Raw genomic sequence first — 21,229 nt, forward strand, 5'->3', positions numbered from 1 at the left:
TTACTTAAATTCCAGGCAAATACTTAAGGGTTTCATTCTACTACAAACATAACAAGCCAAGTTCTGTTTGTCCGTTGTCCAATGGTATTATTGAATCGCAACATTAACTGCTTATTTTTGGATCACTTAGAAGCTCAATGACAGTGATTCCCTTCATCTCTTCATAATTCTTCCCCCACAAAGATGTCTCTTAATATCAAGCCTAATCTAAATGACTTTGGGTATGGTGATACATTTGTAGAAATAACATCAAAGATATAAACCATGATAGAAATCATTGATAAGCTAGGCCTCATTAAAATTAAAATGACTTCTGCTCATGAAAGACAAAGTCAAGAGAATTAGAAGACAAGCCACTGACTGGGAGAAAATATTCACAAAAGAAACCACTTATACAGGACTATTATCCAAAATACACAAAAAACTCTTAAAATTCAACAATAAAAAAAAAAAATTAAAAGTGAGCCAAAGACCTTAACAGACACCTCACCAAAGAAGATATATAAAGTGTAAATAGCATATGGAAGATGTTCCCCATCATATGTTATCAAGAAAATGCAAATTAAAACAACAATGAGATACGACTACACACCTATTACAATGGCCCAAATCTGGAACACCAAATGCTGGCAAGGATATGGGGAAACACGAATCTCATACATTGCTGTTGGAAATGCAAAATTGGTATAGCCATTTTGGAAGACAATTTGGAAGTTTCCTACAAAATTAAACATATTCTTACCATGAGATCCAGGAACCCTGGGTACTTACCTAATGGTGTGGAAAACTTACGTCCACAAAAAAAAAAAAAAAAAAAACCTGCACATGGATGTTTATGGAAACTTTATTCATATTGCCAAAACTTTGATGAACCAAAATATCCTTATTAGGTAAGTGGATTAAAAATGTGGTATATCCAGATAATGGAATGTTATTCAGCATGAAAATAAAATGAACTACTAAGTCATGAAAAGACACAGAGGAATCTTAAATGATTATTAAGCAAAGGACACCATATGATTACAACTATATAACATTCTGGAAAAGGCAAAAGTACAAAGATAATAAAAAATCAATGGTTGAGGCTCCTGGGTGGCTCAGTCTATAAAGTGTCTGCCTTTGGCTCAGGTCATGATCCCAGCGTCCTGGGACCCAGCCCCATGTTGGTCTCCCTGCTCAGCGGGGAGCCTGCTTCTCCTTCTCCCTCTATCCTTCCCCCTGCTCATGCACTCTCTCTCTCTCTCTCAAATAAATAAATAAAATCTTTTTAAAAAAATCAATGGTTTCTGGGGTGGGCAAGGGGATACAAATAGGCAGTACACAGAGGATTTTTAGGATGTGAAAATACTCTGTATGATACTATAATCATAGATATACATCACTGTACATTTTCCCAAACCCATAGAATCTATAACACCAAGAATGAATCCTGTTGAGTTTCGGTAATTATAACATGTCAATCAATGTAGATTCATCCTTGGTAAAAAATGTACCACTCTGGTGAGTGACATTGATAACAGGGAAGGCTATGCATGTGTTATGGCAGGGAGTATATGAAAAATCTCTGTATTTCTTTCTCAAAAACTGTTCTAAAAAAGTAAAGTCCTAAAAACTAAAAACTAAACAAAACAAAAAAACAAGAAAAAAGATATATCAGCCCTGTATATTAGAGAGAATACCAATTAAATTATAAATAGAAATGATGTTCTGACTATGCGTGTTTTGGGGGGATTATTTCCTTATATCTTCCCATTTTTTGGCTATATTATACAAGTTCCCCTATCAGTTCCATACTTTCAGTTACTTTGGGGCTTTAAAAAACCTTCCTTCCAACTCCCTAGAGCATACTTACTTTCCTAAATTCCCACCCAAATACTCATCTTTCTAGTCCCAGATTAGAAATTAGTTCCTCATAAATTTATCATGGTTGTTCTTCTCTTCATCTTCTTCCTCTTCCCACTTTGCCTTATTCCTCCATTTCCAATGGAATCTCTCATCCACCATACTTCTTTCTGTTTTCTTATTGTCAGAACAACTCCCTGAAAAACTTTGATGTTTATTTATACCTAAATATAGAGAGCTTATTGGGTAATTGCGATGTGTTAGGCATTCTTGTCTTGGCATTACAAATGCTGCAAGAGACATAGGTCTACGGATGGAGAATTGAAATCAAGTCTTTTCAGAGGAGGTTGCAGCATTATAGATATAGCTTACATTAAAAATCATCAGAGCTGCATAGAAAAAAAATTATGCTTCTGAGGAAACTATGCATTGTTAAAAACACAGCTTTCCAGGTGCTCTGAATTTAGTCTTTCATTGTCTTTGAGTTATTTTATGACTCTGTATCACAGCTGATAGCAATACAAAAAATAATTCTGTCTACAGATATACAGATTCTGTCAATTGACTTCTTTCCCTGCGGAAGAGGCCACTTTGCCTCCATTGGTACTCATTTAATGTTATGTCTGTTGAACTGGTTTCAAGATCTTACAATATTAATAATGAGTTATATAAAATCTTTTATAATTGGAGGGAGAAAAAGTATCTGAATTCCCCTTCTAGTTGACATTCTCATATTACTAGGTCCTTTGGTATAAAGTTATCTATGATGTTGACATAATAAACTCCATAGTACGTTGTAGAGTCAGCAGCCCTCCGATAAACACAGCTCCCTTCCTTTCCAGACTCTTCTATAGGCTCTTCCCTGTTATTTCCCTTGGATCTTCTGCATCAGTTTTAATTTTCCTCAAACGTACCCCAAAGCCTCAGATCCTATGGTTGCCCTCTCATGAATTCCTGGCTACTTCCTCTCCGCATAGACAAGAGCTACTGACCCCCTCAAGACAGTTTACGCTCCTCCTCACCCATGAAAACTTTTGACATAATATAGTTTCCTCCACTCTCTGGAAGTAGAGCATTCCTATTGAAAGCTTTTGTAAGCTGAAATGGCACAAAGTGAAGAAGCAATTACCATTAATTTATCTAGGAAAATTTTTCAACATTTCCAGACCTCCCCCAAAAACCTTTCTTTAAGCTTTTGTGATAAGTTAGGACACATCTGGCCAGCAGATGCACAGAATAAATTGTGATAAAGCACAAATGCTCACAGATGCCCTTCAAAGCTATGGCGGTTAGATGCTAAGACCCTGAGTGTAGCACCAGGGGAAGGAGCTTGGTGGTACCAGTTCCGCTGATCAGGGTGCGGGTGGTCTCTATATGGAAAACAGGTAATAATGCAAGTCTTCCATAAAAGTGAAGTGGCATAATATGAACTTTCAAAAAGCCAGGGATACCTGTACTTAAATAGGATTTCTCCCTATTTCCAACTCATAAAGCATGGAGGAGTCATACCAATCATTTCAGGTTCATAATGCCCTTCAAGGAGACAGAGTATAGTAGAGCTAAATGGAAAATTAGAAATCATCTTGTTCAAAACCCTCATTGTATAGTGGAGGACACTGCTATTTATTACTTTCACCTGCACTTCCATATTTGGGGAGCAGTTGACTTATGAATGACTTGTTCTTATGAATTGAATTCCTGCTCCCTCAAAGGGACAATCCTTTCTTTCCTTTTTTCTCTGGTTCTGAGCACCTGGGGAGTGATTGACCTTAGAGGTGTCATTCTTTATGCAAATGAAAAAAAGCTTCCTCTTATTCTTATGCAGATAAGAAGCAAATAGGTCCCTGGATTCCTGCAGTTTATAACTTACTCTCCCTACTCTGAGGAGAAGCCCTTGCTCCTCCTATTTTCCAGTGAAATGCTAACAGACTGTAAGCCCTTAATAAGTTTATAGCTGTTAGGAATTTCAATTTAACATTCCTAATATATTTTCCTTAGCAAAACTTTCTCTATGGCAATTAGGTATCGTTAACATAATACAGAGGTGTTAGATTATAGGGATTTCATATTTGGATAGTTTTTTTGGACTGAATTGAAAATTATCTTTAATAACATAGGTTTTTGGTGTTGTTTTTTAATGGGAGAAACCCCCTACATATCAAACAATTGTCTCATAAGAATATTGGAGACACAACAATTTAACATGTTTCTGTTCTTTTCAATTCCCTCTTCCAATTCTGTTCTGTTTAATTCTCTAAGTTATGTCTTACTTCGTCAACTAAATTTTAAGCTCCTCAAGCACAGGGTTGGAAAGTCATCTCAATATCAGTGCATCCTGCTCGCACTTAGTGCAGATCCTTATGGACAGTAGACACTGTGTAAATGGTGTGAAAATCAAATATAATCTTGACATCTAGGTGGAATAGCTGTTCAGGTTAATTAGTAGATCATAGAGACAAGGAGAAATTGTACTCAAGTAAAACAGACAAAAAAAAAAAAAAAAAGTGCTGAATTTAAGTTTGAAAGGGCCCAGGCAGGGCCAGAGGTTGGGGAAGGCAGGTGTAGAAGAAAGTGACATACAGAGGCTGGTTCCCAGGTAACTAGAAAGCTCTAGAGTTGACCATAGAAAGTAGAAGAGCAAAAGTAAGGTCTAAGATACAAAATGATATTTGGAAGGCACAGATGGCAGGCTTGTACCTGCTTCAAAATTTCCCTAAGAACTTATTTATGAACCTAGTTCTTGATGGTTCATTGAGGGAAACCATTGTTTGCCTTTGTTTTTTTTTTTTTTTTTAAAGATTTTATTTATTTATGTGACAGAGAGACAGCCAGCGAGAGAGGGAACACAGCAGGTGAGTGAGAGAGGAAGAAGCAGGCTCCCAGCGGAGGAGCCTGATGTGGGACTCGATCCCGCAACGCCGGGATCACGCCCTGAACCGAAGGCAGACGCTTTAACGACTGCGCTACCCAGGCGCCCCCATTGTTTGCCTTTGAATACATTTTTTTTTTTTCATCAAAAATGGTGGATCTAGAGACTAAATTTGATTAACACTTTATGACGATCAAAACACTTCCTCATGATCTCAGGACAGCCTATAGAAAAAGTCTAGCCAACTCTGCATTATATCTGGAGGTTAGAGGGTTAATTTCCCTTTAGGAATTAAATATTTAAATCCTCTGAATTGTTAATTACTTCCCATTCTAAAGAGGTTCTTTGGAGCCTGTCCTAGTAAGACTGCGGTGTTAGCAGTACTTCTTTCCCTTTGACGGTGGGTGTTCCATTGGAAAGGAACCAATTAATTTCTACATTAAATTTTTATGTGAGTTTATCTCCTTGCATATAGTTTTTATATTTTTTAAATATTCTTTTGACATAGCCATAAGTGTATTTTTCCCCTGTCAAAATGAATTGCTTCTGCAGATGTCTTTCAGGAGCACTTCACACACACACATACACACACACACAGATGCCCATGTCAGCCTGTGAAACAGGCATGTCTGTGTGCTTGCTAAATCATATTTTCCATTAGAGAAGGGGGTAATTATTTTTCTTCACACTGTTGCTATCCACCACAGTTAAAATCATATTATATGTTAAATAAATGGCAAGAGGGAACGCAGGGCTTACTATCTTCTGCCTACATATAAAGCAATACTTATTAAGGAGTGAATTGCTGCAGATCAAAAAACTAATTGGTAGCTGACCTAGAAGTATAGTCTTCTTTTTCTTAGATCAAGACTATTAATAATAAAATAATTATTTTTTGGAGTGTCAACATTATTGCTGCTAAAGAGCTACCTTTATTGAGCCTCTACAATATGACAGATCATCTGAAGTTTTTCTGTACGTGATATATATATCTTATCAATATTTGGGTAATATGTATATATATATATATACACACACACATATATATTGAATTAGTATATATACATATATAAATACAAATATGTAAGTAATATGTAAATATATATATGAATATATACTAATTTCATTTTCACAATACCTTTGTGAGGTATTTATGACTATTTTTTATTTATTTATGTATCTTTAGCATTTTTTATCTCATTTAATTATCACACCAGGTTTTGTGAAAAGAGTTTTAAAGCTCCTTTTGTAGAGGAGGAACCATGGGTGAGTGTAATTAAGTAAATCACTCAATGTCACCAATTAGCATGAGTTCAGGACTTGAATCTTGTTTATTCTGGCTCCAAAACCAGTGTACTTAACCGGATCTCAACAGACCCAAAAAAGCTGTTGGGAAATACATCAGCCATCCCTAATATTGACTTCTTGTGGACACAGGTACATGGATAGCATATATTTTGGAATAAAAATCAGGACAAGTGGCCTGAAATAATTCACATAAGCTTATGAGAAACTGAGGATTCTGTTGGCATATTTGGGACCTAGTTTAGTCATGTTAGGCAAGCATTCCTTCATTGAGCTTGTTTTGTAGAAATTGGGTACATAGTTCACTAGAAGGCCAAATGTCACTTCTAATTAATAAGTTAGATTTCAAAGCTGCTTCCTGTTGACAGACAGTTCCTCCCTTGTGAACTCCTACACTCCTGGCCTGGGAAAAATGAGGCTGATGAGAGTGTACCTCTAATAGGTGAACAGTGTTGCAAGTTCCACAACTTATAACACAGCAGTAATGGTGATTGCAAAGTTAAATGCTAAAGATACATAATTTCTACAATGATTATGTCCATGCCTTCTGGTTTAATGCCAAAGTAAGGTACATGTGTCTTGCAGTTAAATTAAAAAAAGAAAAAATAGGTCCATTCTCATCAAAACAAAAAAGACTTGAAGTCAGCTAAATATGGCCAAATATTATGTTGACTTAAAATAACTAGATAATTGAGAGCAGAAAAAGTATTTGAAAGGTACTTGAATGATCTAGTTAACAACTTCAATTTTCCATTTCTCTTTTCTTATGTAGACATGATTCCACTATATAAGTTTTCTGACCATAATAAATGAAATCCTATTTAACTTTTCCTTCTCTTTTTATAAAAAAGCATCAGACTAGGAATTTCAATTTTTATCTGACACTTTAGTTTGCCTGCTCTTATAGCAAACAGAAGAGCATTAACTCCTAGGGATTTAGTAATAAGATTAAAATAAGGAGAAATGAATAAAAAGATCATTCAGACCAAAGCCCTGTCTGCAGGTAGCTCCATAGACAAACCATCCCAGGAAATGAGGATTTCTGTATTGTCTTTAATAACCTCTAGAGAAGGAGATTTTGTCACCTTTTTAAAATAGCTTTGCACAGTTTTTGGCTAAAATGATATATTAAACGCTTCAACTTTTAATGCTGAAGAACTTGAAAACATATCTATGAAGCCAGAGCTGAAATTAAGGTGAGGGATCTTGAGCCTTGTTCTGTAGAAACCCCTCCTACCATTGCAGCCATCAGACAATTCCTGAGAGCCTGCCTGTAAGGGGTTCAGAGCTAACTTGAGAACCACTATGCAACTGAGATAGATTTAACTTTGTTGGCAAATTTTCATTTCTTAACTTGGATGGTGGAACATAGATATTCCCTGTATTATTCTTAAAGAATTTTTGTATGTTTTAAATATTGCACTTTTTATAAAGCCTTCTCCTTCCCCCTCATGATAAATCTAGCTCCCTGTGCCGTCCTGGAGTTTTCTCAAGGTCTGACCCTCCTATTCTCCACTAGGCATATTCCCAGCAACCCTTCAAGGCTCAACTCAATATTCTTCAGAAAAAATCAAGGTCTTTCAGAGCCTAATCTACTTATGTGAGCTAACATATACAAAGCTCTTGGTAGAACACTTGGCACATAGTAGGACATTAGGACATATTGGTTTTCTTATTTTCTCCTTTCCCTTTTCTTCATGCCTCACTGTCGCCAATACTCTTTGTTCCCAGAGTATCTGATGTATCATTGCTTCATTGACAGTAAATTATGGTGGATGCATCTGTCTGCCTGCCTCTTTCTCCCCTAGCCTCTCCTGCCCCCATCTGCAAACAATGAACTTGTGAGAGTAGGGGCTGCTTTTCAACTGTGTAATTCTAGCACCTGGTATAGTACATGGTATACAGGTGACGGAACAGAAAAATGAAAACATGAATGAGGACCAGACATGAAGCAAACTGAGGAAGTTCTTCTGTAGGGAGAAGGACTTGATGTGGCAGTGGGAGGGAGGAGTGATAGATATTTTTAACACTTATTAACCATTTGTTAGGAGACAGAAGTTAGATAGGTAGTTTATATAGGTCATATCATTAATCTCCACATCAGTCTAGTAAAGCGGGTATTACTATTATTTCCATCTTTCATATTGGAAAATGGAGTTCAGAAAGGGTAGTTAACTTGTACAAAATCATACAACAATTAGTAGAAGCGGAACGTTTCTTCTATATTGTATTATTTCTTGGTGTATCATGAGGACTTTTGATAGAATGTAGAGAAGCCTCTTTTGACTCCTTACTCAAGACAACCTAAACCACTTTGACAGTAATTAGGGACAGTTGAGACAAGATGCCACCCCAACAAATACAATACTCATCTACTGAGCACAAAACTGTGAGAGTGCATCTTGCCACCTCTCAGGCCAGCAGTGAATCCCAAAGGTGGAAAGGATGAGACAACGTGAACCTGACTTATTTTCATTGTGGTATCCCTGAGAATAGGAGAAATGACAGATATACTCAGACATCCTCAGGCATGCAGCCTTAAAAACATGCATTTATAGAATAAAACACCTTCCTTTTGTTCTCTTTATAGCATTCACATTCCTGCCAGCATCATTTTAATTTTTCAGGTTGGCCTACTCAATGGCTATATTTAATCTAGTTTATCTAGTTCTTTTTCAGGTCTAAATCAGGAAACTACTAATAATGGTCTGGAAGCTAAGAATGGTTTTTGCCTTTTTAAATGGCTTGGGGAAAATCTAAAGAAAAATATTTTATGGCACATCAAAATTATATGAAATTAAAATTTCACTGTCCATAACTAATTTAACGGGAATACAGACACACCCATTCATTTGTGTATTGCATGTAGCAGCTTCTGCTCTTCAGTGGCATAGATTAATAGTTGCAACAAAGACCTTATGGTGGGTCAGAGGCAAAGGACAAAGGATTTTATTACTCACAGCAGAAGCACTAGCTACAGATTAATGTGGGTTTATACAGGTTTGGGCAGGTTCACTATACCTTCTGTGGGGGTCATACAAAGATCTTATCATGGATGCATGCACATGCTGTGGGCTGTGTTACGGGAAAGCTTGAGGGATTCACCACTTTTATATAGTACGTGGAAGTAAGCTCGCTATTTGTCCAAGCGGAGACATTACCTCATCCCTCAAGTTTGCTCACTGTAAACACAATCCTGAGAAATGGCCCGGATGAAGAGTTGCCAGGGCCTTGCATTCTTGTTGTACCCAGCATGAACATACAAGGATGCTCAGGGTCCTTGGCAGATTGCCTCTCCCCACAAGGAACTGTAAAATTTCTGGGTATTTCAAATTTTCTCGTGCAATGGCTCATCTTAAACACTCTTTTAATTGATGACACTCATTAACCCATGTGTCACCCATGTCCTCATTGTGGTGGTTTATTTTTAGTCTCATGTTCTGTCACTGTTCTGTGTCAAACCAATAGAAAATTCATATTTTTCTAATGTGTTCTTATGATTAAATACTCCTCATTAATTAGGTATAAAAAAATCCAAGAGCGTATTATTATTTCTGTTCAAAATAGAACACTTCTTAAAGAAATACTGCTCTGATATGCTCTGAAGAATATTTTTGTTAGAATTCATTTTTTGTCAGAATAATTTCTATTGATTTTGTTGATCCTATTTACAACTTCTGTCTTATACATCTTCCATTATTTTTACCTGATTTTTTTCTCAGTTTAAAAAAATGATTTAAGATGACAAAAGAAAAATACCCATCTCAGATTGGTTTCTCCCAGAAGCAGACCTGAAATAAGGATTTCAGTGTAAGTGTTTTTTTTTTTTTTTAAAGATTTTATTTACTTATTCGACAGAGATAGAGACAGCCAGCGAGAGAGGGAACACAAGCAGGGGGAGTGGGAGAGGAAGAAGCAGGCTCATAGCGGAGGAGCCTGATGTGGGGCTCAATCCCATAACGCCAGGATCACGCCCTGAGCCGAAGGCAGACGCTTAACCGCTGTGCCACCCAGGCGCCCCTCAGTGTAAGTGTTTACAATGTTTTGGGCAATGACTTCTGGAAGTATCAGTAAGAAGTGGGGAAATGCAGTGGGGAAGCAGAGAAAGAGAATGAAAGGTAATGCTATCAAGCAAGTAACCTTTGTGGGTTACTGAGCTTAAACCAGTTTGGGAATGTGGGGAGCTAGTAAAAATAGGTGCTTCAGATGTATCCAACCTGAGTGATGAAGTGTATGGGAGCTCGGAGATTGATATGTCAGCATCCGCAGTCATTTTGGGATTAGTCTTAAACAAGGGGCTAGGTGTTGATATTCTTTGGCTACCAATGAAAGGGCCCAGGGGGGAAAATGCAAATAATGGCAGGTGGACATCATCAGCTCTAGGCATTGCAATATTAAGGCCTGGGGTTTCATGAGTGGGGTCCCACAGCATCTGCTACAGTGTCTTTAAAGTATTTCTAATTTTTTCATTGTTTTGTTACAATGTTTGATAATGTTTTTCCATATTGCAGTAATATGCCCAATTCAATTTTCCCTTAGCAATATCTTAAAGATGCCATTCCACTCCCATTTTACTCTATAAAAGAGTAGAATGGGGGAGAAGTCAAAGTGGAAGGACAAGTGCCTTAGCCAAATATAGTTAAAATATCATACACATTTTACCAAAATGTATGACCATGTGGATATGTTGCTAGGAGCCTTTAAATCTACCTTTGAAGGACTGACAATCTTTAAAATACATAATGAAGACTTTGAAGAACTTTTACATAAGTAAACTGAGCTTCTCCAAGTTGTGCCACCTCCTGGGATTACCCTTTGCCTTAACTCCATGCTGTGAATTTGGGACATTTAGTTTCCTCTCTTGGTGTAAGCCTCCCACTCCCAGAGAGTATGCCCTTGCCTATGCTGGCACCTTATCATTTTCGAGGCTCCTATTGACTCAAGGCTTCTCCATGTGGCTGAAGTCTCTCCATAAACATTTGCCGCTAAGGTAGCACTACTGACACACACTTTATTAGGTTTTAGATTTTACTGAAGTCTTGGCAGCAACAGATGGATTTACTAATGGGGAAAGAATGAAAAAAATTAACTCAAGACTCAGTACTGGGCAGAATTGCTCCTAGAGTTCATTAAACAAAAATCTATCCTCGCAGGGACTTCCTAAGGACTAGTTTTTCTGCTAAGGCCCGTCTAGCATATTATCTACCTAATTCTCTTTAGTCTCTGCTTTTATATCTTCTTCCACCTTTGAATCTAAAGTGAGAAAAAAGAAAAGCCAAAACGTCCTCTCTCTAGGCTCTTACCACTGAAGAAAGGTAATTGATGGCTTACTCTCTCCCAAGTAACGGCAGCATTCTATATTTTATGCAGCATTAATCAGGGCTTTCTCTCAAACTCTCTGTTCCAGTCCAGGCTCTAAAGACCTTACCTCTGGGTAACCAAATAACCTTGATTCTCAAATAAGAGAATAATTACTCTCCCTGCAAGTGAATTCTTTCTTTTATTAGCAGAACTAGACAAAATTGCTGTAAAATTTTAAAACAGTCATTTTTTCTTGTTTTGGATCCACCAAAAGTTTTGAAATATTGGACTCCCTCAGTCCCATGTGAATATGACACAAATACATGGCAGCCTGGTGAAAAAAGCAAGGATCATTATTTCTGCATTAGGATATACAAATATGAGGCTTGGATGGTTTAGATGGGGTCATCTACTTTATGAACTGTGGGGCCATGGTGAAATTGGTCCCATCTAATCAGCTGTGGGCAAGGGGCCACCACCTTGTGTGAAAGAATGTCTTTCTATGAATAAGAAAACTCCTAGCACTTCTGCAGTGGTAGAAATGTTGAGTGTTTCTCTCAGATGGAAACTGTGGGTATATATGTCCATTACACCCATGAAGTGCCCAATGCATGGTTGGAAACCTCAGAAAAAATGAATTAACCTTGAGATTATTTCTTTTTCTTTAAAAAAAAAAAAAAAAAGAAGCAATTTTCTGAGTGAGCCCTGGGCTACTTCACATAAGGTGCCAAATGTTGATTTCTCAGGCCAGTGAAGAATAGACTCAAATAATAAATGCTTCATGTGGTAAGGGGAAGGCAGCAGACAAATCTGAATCCTGGAATTCCAAATATCTATAAAATGGCTTTGAGAATGTCAACCCTCATTAGTGTTTTCACTTTAATAGAGGTAATAAGCTGAGGGCTATCACGGGAGCAAAAGGAAACGTTTAAAGACATGTGAAGAAATCCATCCTCAGAAAAATAACTTTAAGAATATATTTCCCATTGTTCTATTAAAAATAAATCAAGGGAACAGAATTCCCTAGTGGTCTTTTGGTCCTAGGGGGAAAAAAAAAAGACCCAATTGTTACTCTGCTCCCTTATTAGGCATTGTGATGGTTCTCTGATTCTGTTTTTCTTGAAATCTTATCTACGACTTTTACTACTAAAAGTTTTCTGTATATTTAATACAAGTCTCCTCAACTTAATTATAAGCAAACCAGGGACATGGATCATGTCTAATGCTTCCAACAATTCATTTTTTGATCTAGATAGTTTGAGCAACTGAAAACAAGGCAAAATGGAGAATCCAATGGTGAGAGAGACAGCACAAAATATTCTAGGCCCTGGGGATAAGGCAGTAAACAAATTAGATAACATCTCTGTTCAAATGATGCTTCCTTTCTAATGTAATTAGGGAGAGCCCTATAAGTATTATAGGGAATGTAAGAGAGGCTAATAGTCTAGAGAGAATATGTGCGGAAAAGTATTACTTTAGAAGAGTGGATAAGATAGGATCCTCTTAAAAGGGGAGATCAAAGTGCAGACCTGAACAATGGGGACAAGCCAGCTACATGAAAATTTGGAAAAAGAACATTCCAGGCAAAGTATTCTGGCAAGAACAAAAACACTGTGTTTGGAACCATCTTGTCAATAGCAAGGAACAGAAACAAGGTTGCTCTATCAACAGTACGCCTGGGGGAGGGTAGGGAGGGGATGACAGAAGAAGCAGGAGTCATGTATATGCAGCCTTCTAGGCTTGTAAGGGGTACAAGTCACTTCTTATCATGTCTGATGCCAAACTTTCTTCCAAACCCTCTGCCCTGCATCCTTAACCCTACCTGCCCATCATCCCAAACTCCCTTCATATTGAGAAATGAGGCAAGGAAACAAGGAGAGAGAGATAAAGAGGGTGATCAAGTTGTTAGGTGTTGCTTATCTGTGTAAGAGTAATAGTAGCATTTGCCTGTTTATGTCCTTTCAGTTAGGAGGAAACATTTGGACTGGACTTGTGACTCAGGTCTTCCAATGCCCAATCCAATGATCTTTCTGCTGCATCTCTGGGGACAACGTGGTGTGTGTATTTAGATAAAACAATAGAGCACAAAGGGACCTCTGAGGACCTTGGCATTGGTCCTGGAAGGGTGTCAATCTGAAATGCTAAGTCTTTCTGAAATATCTGGTTTGATAGGACCTAGAACCAGTTTCAACTGTACTCATGAGAGCATATGAAGACAACATCAGCCACAGAAGTAGCCTAAGTCCAAAAGAGATGAGGTAAAAAGTTAATAATCCACCATGCTCCTTCTCTGCCTCCCATGTATTCACTTGGCACAAGCTGGTGTCCTCACATGGCTTTTGGAAACAGAGAATGGAGGAATTCTTTTGAGTGTTTGGCTTCATTTACATGTTTGAACTCTCAGCTAACACAATTTCAAGAGTGTGGGAAAATGAAGTTGCATTTCATTAAGAATAACGAAAAGGGCATTTGGAGTCAGAATATTGTGGTTTGAGGTAGTCGCGCAGCTTTTAATCATGGTGGCTGCCTTTCATATCTGTGTATTCTCTGCAAAATGAAAAAAAAATAGAATCCATTCTTTCTAGGTATATTAGAATGTGAGAATTTTTTTGCCTTTTTCACAACTTTTTTTAAAAAAGAAGTTTTTATATTATTACTATAATGAAAAAGGAAGAAAAAAGAAGAGCATTTCCTTTTCTTATCAGATTCACATTGTTACAATACTCAAACCTTTTGCCAGTAGCCTTTCAAGGCACTTGCTTCTAATTCGATTTTTATTAATGTTTGGTAAAAATGAGAGTTGGAGGCTTATATCTTTTTATTACAAATATCCTTCAATTTAGGATATGCCCTGGGAACTTCAATACTGCAGGTAGGAGATTGCTAAATAATCATCAAAATTGGATCCGACAAAACCATTTAGCAGTGTTCAGTCCACCAGGGCTCAGTGGTGCATTTTTTTTTCCCCCAACAAGTTCTTTGTGTGTCTGGTCTGCTTTTCCTTGATGCGAGTAATTATGCTCCTGTAGCTAAGTTAAGGAGCTAATTTCAGTCAACAATTCATGACTGTATTTTTGCAGTATTGAAAGTTGGTTTTCAGAAGGAATTTGAAACACATGCTATGGGCATCATGCAAACCACGTAAATGACTTAAAGTTATATTTTGAATTCGAATTTCCATTGCTTTTAGAATCTGCTAGATTCAGGAAGCATGAAGGAGAATCCACAGGCCAGAGGACTAAGTGTAATTTACAATTCTCTACAAGGTTTACCATCTACTTGGGGTGTCTCACAGTGTTTATTGTTGCTACAACCACACTGGCCCCCAGATGTGTTCTTCTTCTTCTTGAAAGCTATCCAAATATTTACACTAAGCACATTTCTTTTTTTCTCTTACCAGCCAGAGGAGGCTAAGATTTCACTAAGGGCTGAAGGAAGAATACTAACAGAGAACAAAAGGTGAATAAAAAGGAAAATGCATGAAATATGATCTTATCCAGCTCACCACATAAAGAACTCTGAATTTACCTGGAATTGCTAGGACCCACTCTACCTCCTGTTTGTAACAAAAGTATCCTCAAAGGATGGCTCTAGTGTTTCAATCCCATTCCCCAGCTGCACCCTTTTGAGGATCATTTTACATTCATACTCACTTCTTAGGAAAACACAGGTATCAAGAAAAATGGATCTAACACTATATTCTCCCCCCTTCCCAACCCAAAACAGTCCTTATACTTATTCTAGTACCTATCAAAATATGAAGATACTTTCTAGCCATAGGTGTGATCTAGGTCTACTTATGGAGGAAAGGTCAGATAATAACTCCTTACATTTGGGGAAATGGGCTTTTCTTGAAAGACTGTTGAGGTCTAGACTGTGAGAATAATTGATGTGAGCCTGTAAACTTTTTCTGAGGACATATGGATGCATATTATATATATATGGAAAATTAAAAATCCAGAGTGTGTTCCCTGAGTGTGTGTGTCTAGTATGTGTAGATGGGGGAGAAATGCAGTAAATGAGGGTGTAGAGTATGTGCAACCAGAAGGGAAAAGGGAAAAGATAACTCAAGGCCTAGTAGCAATAACACAGGCAGAGAGGACAAATTGTGAAAGTTATTGTGAAAATCTGATTTAGGCCAGTTGTTCTCAAGCTTGGGTGTATATCAGAATTCTCTGGAGGGTTAATTCAAACACAGGTTGCTACCCCCATCCCAGAATCTCTGATTCAAGATTTCTGGAGTAGAGCCCAAGACTTTGCATTTCTAACAAGATGGTGCTGTTGCTACTGGTCAGAGCACCACACTTCCAGAACCGCTGGTTTAAGTCACATTTCTTTTTGGGTTTTTTTTTTTTTTTAAGATTTTATTTATTTATTTGACAGAGAGAGAGACAGCCAGCGAGAGAGGGAGCACAAGCAGGGGGAGTGGGAGAGGAAGAAGGCTCCCAGCAGAGGAGCCTGATGTGGGGCTCAATCACAGAACGCCAGGATCACGCCCTGAGCCGAAGGCAGACGCCAAAGGACTGTACCACCCAGGCGCCCCTAAGCCACATTTCTATGTATAGTCGGTATGTGGTAGTGGATTCTCAACAAAAATGTGATGAGCTGTGTTTGTGTCCATGTCTTCTAGCTGCCATTTTTTTTTAAAGATTTTATTCATTTATTTGACAGACAGAGAAACAGCCGGTGAGAGAGGGAACACAAGCAAGGGGAGTGGGAGAGGAAGAAGCAGGCTCCCAACCGAGGAGGCTGATGTGGGGCTCCATCCCAGAACGCCGGGATCACGCCCTGAGCCAAAGGCAGACGCTCAACGACTGAGCCACCCAGGCGCCCCTCTAGCTGCCTTTTTTTTTTTTTTTTTAATAATTATTCCACATAGAACTCTCTTCAGCTGCAGATACTGTTACTATCCACAATCCTCCTTACTGCTTGGAGAGTAGTAATTTGCTGCTTACAGACAGTTTCCCCAGAGTGCTCTGGGTTCTTAGTATGTGGCGATACCACTGCCAGTCATACATTACCTCAAATACTTTGGGAAAATACTTTTGGTTACAAGCACATTGATGAATAAATTTAAAATGAAAGATGTTCCTGAATGGAATCAGGCTGCAGGCCTCACATAACCCAGTAAATAAAAGGCAGAATACCAAATGACAGAAGTAAAGATATGAGCTGAGGAGCTGGTTTGGGACAGCATCCCCCTCCCCTGCTTCCCGCCTTTCTTGGGCTTCCCAGATCCTCCCTGGTGTCTGGCTTCACTTCCACGGAACTTCAAGTAATGCCGGTCCTGCATGCATAGATTGACAGGGAGGGTTGGTTTGGGCATTTAGTTCTGATTCCCCAAAGGCAGCCCTTAAGAACTTCTCTTATGGCCCTTGTTTTCTATTTATTTACATAAGCACAACTTAATGTCTTCACAGTAATGCCCAAACATTCCCTTTCTACATTCTTCCCTCCTCTGAGGACCTTCTTTCTGAAGCATGATGGAGGCAGCCACAAGGTGCCTGCTCCGATTCCTTTTAATAGAGAATCTGATGTGAGCAGTGTGGTTTGCGGACAGCCCCTGGGGCTGAACCTCTGGATCTGCTTCAGCATTCATACCCAGGCTGCTTCCAGCAATGGCAGAGTGCAGTCCTTCCTGCCTGACGGGAGACCCCTCTGACAGGCAACTCTGCTCTGGGCCCACTGCCTGCCTGGCTGAGACTTTCTCAGAACTGCTCTGTAACCAAGGCTCTTCTTCCCCAATCCTCTTCATTCTCTTCACAGGAGTTGAGGCTTATAACCAGGTCCGAAGACTTTCCCTGCCTGCTTTGTTTTCTGCTCTAACTTCATAGGCATTTGCCTAATAAACCTCTTGCATTCTACTTGTCTTGTTATCTTGGATGCAAACAGACACCATAACTGAACCCTGCCCTGCTGCCCAGAACCACACTCTCAAACTCCTTACCCAGGCAATGACCCTGTGCAGAACTTTCTTTCTCTTCCTACTCTACTCATTTCCCACACTGCCAGCCCTGAAATGGTGTTGCTCATACATACACACACACTGCAAGTTCTGACTCGGGACTAGGCCTCAATTCTTCCAATGCGACAAAATCAGCAACTCTCTCTCTGCTAACGCAAGATATGGACAAAGAAAGCTCCGCGTCAGCAAATGCAGGCTGTAGTCCCAATTCTTAGACAGAGGCAGTGTAAATGCCTTTCTTCCCATACCTACTGTAATGGGTGACATGTGAAAATATGTGGAGACTTCTGGTTGTCAGGTTGATAGGGGAGTATGTTGCTGCTTTTCATGTGGGGCCAGAAACCCACCATATATAGCAATGTCCGGGGCAGTCCCATGTATCAAAGGCTTATCCTGCCCATAATGCCCCCAAATGCCCACCTTAAGAGATTCTGTAGCTGGCCATTTAGCTATACTAGATCCTGACTTTCTCATCTATAAAAATGGGCATATTAAAAATACTTGCCCCAGGGGACCTCATTAAATGTCTGACTTGATCTCAGCTCAGGTCTTGATCTCAGGGTCCTGAGTTCAAGCCCCATGCTGGGCTCCACACTGGGCATGGAACCTACTTAAAACAAAACAAAGCAAACAAACAAAAAACCTTGCCCCTACTATGATGCCTGATGTATATCTCAACTAACGCTACTTCCTTTCTTTTCCCTTCATTTCTCCTCCTTACTTCTCAGGTTGTTGTGATGAGTTAACGAAATAATACATTTGAAGCCACTGTGTAAATAAGGAAAGCTTCACCCGTGTGTATTGTAGCTGAAATATGGATACAGGCTGTTTAGTATAATCTTATTTTAGTGAAAAGTTCATCAAATAAACATATGGTTCTGGCATTTTTCTTCCAACTAAAAACTGAACTTATGAAAGATCCTTTTTAAAATAAGACATTCCATTTATGCACCATAGTATAGGCTCTTCAAGCCTTATCTGGACAAATTTTTGCCCAGCATTTGCTGGATATCATGGTAGCTTCCCTTAGAGCCTAGCCCTGTAATTCAAAGGCATGCCGAGGCTGTTCTGATGGATGCGTTGTAAACAGAAAAGGTTAATGTATTCATGTTCCTGTTTAATTGAAACTCCCCAAGGAACAAGTAATCTTTTGTAGGAGGAAGGAAGGGAAACAGAGGAAGCAGGAAGGGAAGCAGCTGGGTGAGGTGACTTAGTCCTTCTATTCTCCCCTGCCCTCACCCACTTCTATATGCTTAGCAATCTGCTTTTCAGTTATTTTCTTTCTCAAAACCACTTGGCGTGTCTTATACCTTGTATGGACATGAACGTATGTCATGGCCATCATCTCTTTTCAAACCTGATCAACTTCGACAGCATCAGAACTATAGTGCTTTCACTGGTGAAAATAAGGCTGTGTTTGAGCTAGGATATCAAGAGAACACTCCCTGGAATATACTGAATGCTCAATAATTTTTGGAAGAACATAGTTGAAATTCAATGCACTTTTTGGGGTAATTTGACTTTGCAAATTCCCTTATCCCCTTTGTCACTCCCCTGCCAGATGACAAGCAGTGTGTGTGTGTCTGTGTGTGTGTGTGTGTGTGTGTGTGTGTGAGAGAGAGAGAGAGAGAGAGAGAGAGAGAGAGAGAGAGAGAAGAGAGAGAGAGCAAGCACAAGAGAGAGAAGGAGGTAATGAGGGAGAGAGAATGAGAAATATGTTTACACATTAAGGCAAGAATAAACCTTTTTAAGATATTGCTATGTATGAATTACAGATTATGACTTTTGCTCACTATAGACAACAACATAATATTTTATGGTCAAGATTTGTACTGTATGGTGACTAACATAATATAATAAAAAAATTAAAATAAAAAAATAAAGAAAAAAAAAAGATTTGTCTGCTCATTTGTTACAATACCAGATAAAATTTCATTAATAAGAACTTTATGTTGTCAATGCAGAAATTACTTGAGAGTAACTGAACTCATCCCACAGAATAAGAATGATTAACTATATATTTAAATTGATTATAACTACATAATACCAACAAACTACTCACCTGAACAGTGTTCATCTTCATGGGCAATTGGTGAAACTATAACCAAGTACAGCTAAAGAAAATGCCTCTCTGCTTTGGCTAATTTGAATGTTCTTTCTTGTTCAAGGCCATTAATTTTACCTCTGCTCTATGCTGTTCTTGTTGCAGGCACATGGGAAGGAATGGTGACTGGTAGAACACATTTTAGGTACAGTATCATCACCAGTGGTTTGGCATACCTGATCTGGAGCCTGATGTCTCTGATGTCCCTTTGCCATTAACAAGCTGTAGGATCTTGGGCAAGTTGCTTTACCTATTTATGCCTCAGCCTCCTCATCTGCAAAAAGAGAATGATAATAGGACCTACCCAGGACAGTTGTAAAGATGAAAAGGAATTACAAATAAAAAAATGGGAACAATCTCTGTTACAAATTAAATGCTCCATATGTTTTACTTATTGTTCTTATTGATTGCTATTAAAGACCCTATCTGATTTACAGGTCTGAGTGATGCCTGGATATTCTTTTGTCAGGTTCTGAAGCTTTCTGGCTATAACCGTGTATTACCCTGGAGGGGTCTTCTCCCAAGCTGTTTCCTCTGTTCTATGCCCCATCAGTTCTGATTTTCTCTCCCTCCTTCCCTCCCTCGGTTTTGTTTGATCTATGACATAGCAGCAGGAAGAATATTATGTTATCTTCTGGCTTTTGGTGGGAAAAGAAAGCATTTCTGAGTTGAGTCCAATCTGGAAATATCCCTTTTCTCTACCCTCCTCAAAATACAAAAAAATGCAAAAACATACAACAGACATTTTATATTCACCATCCTTCCTTACTAGAGCAACTGAAGGATTGCTGCCTGGCCACCTTATGACCAACTAGACCAGGTTATATTAGCATGCATAGAATATCAAGCCTTCCATAGGAGGCAACACATGAGCCAATTATCTTTTATATATAGTTGTGGTAGGCAGTTTCTAATATGGTCCCCATTGATCCCCCTCCACTATTCTATTCCACAGTATAATCCCCTCCCCTTGAGTGTGGGCTGAACCTAGTGACTCACTTCTAATGAACAGACTTTGACAAAAGTGGAGGAATGTCAATTCTAAGATTAGGCTATGGACAGATTCAGGCTTCTATTGCTCATCCTCACTTGCTCTCTGCTTGCTCTGATGGAAGTGGCCCCGTGTTATGAGGGGTCTCATAGAGATGTCCCTGGTCTCCAGCCAACAACCAGTGAAGAGCTAAGGGTCACAGCCTTGAGAGAACTAAATTCTGCAAACAACCACTAAATGAGCTTTGAAGCAAATCCTGCTTCAGTTGAATGTTGGGATGGCTGTGTCCCTGGCTAACAACTTGATTGCAACAATGTGAGACACTCCGAGCTGGAGGACACAATTAAGCCAAACCCAAATTCCTGACCCACAGAAACTATGAGATAATAAACATTAATTTTTCTAAGATGCTACATTTTGGGGTTAATTTCTTACACAGCAATAGATATCTAATATACTTTCATTAGTTGACTTTTTGGGATTGGGAAAAGGCAGAAGAGTTTTTAGTACTTTATTTTTAACTAACGGCTCACCTGAGATATATTTGTTTTTGTGATTCTTATTTTAATCTTGCCATACATGTCTAAGGCTATCATTTTGTCTCAGAAACCTCAGGCTAGCAAATGTAATTAGATTTGTATTTATGATGGACATCTAGCAGGTAACCATTTTGAAGGTAAATTCTCACTTTACCAGCAGCAGCAGCAGCAGCCCATTTCAAAGACACTAGGTGTCAAGACCCGTTCTAAGGATTTTACCCTATTAATCCTCACAACAACCCTATAAGGTAGACACTTATTATAATCCAAATTTTACAGTATAGGAAACTGAGGCACAGAGAAAACATGTAAC

The 21,229-nt window shown here is 38.7% G+C and overlaps 1 long non-coding RNA gene across 1 annotated transcript in view; it reads right to left on the reverse strand.

Moving 5' to 3' along the window:
* Positions 1–19,651, reverse strand: part of LOC148109677 (uncharacterized) — a 226,426-nt gene extending 206,775 nt beyond the window's left edge. The window contains exon 1 of the long non-coding RNA XR_015725230.1: positions 19,563–19,651. This is a non-coding gene — a long non-coding RNA (uncharacterized LOC148109677). The remainder of the gene's footprint in view (positions 1–19,562) is intronic.
* Between the last annotated feature and the right edge of the window lie 1,578 nt (positions 19,652–21,229).

This window comes from Ursus americanus, chromosome 7 (genome assembly GCF_024610735.1).
Source record: "Ursus americanus isolate L20-20 chromosome 7, mUrsAme1.1.p, whole genome shotgun sequence".
Lineage (NCBI taxonomy): Eukaryota > Metazoa > Chordata > Mammalia > Carnivora > Ursidae > Ursus > Ursus americanus.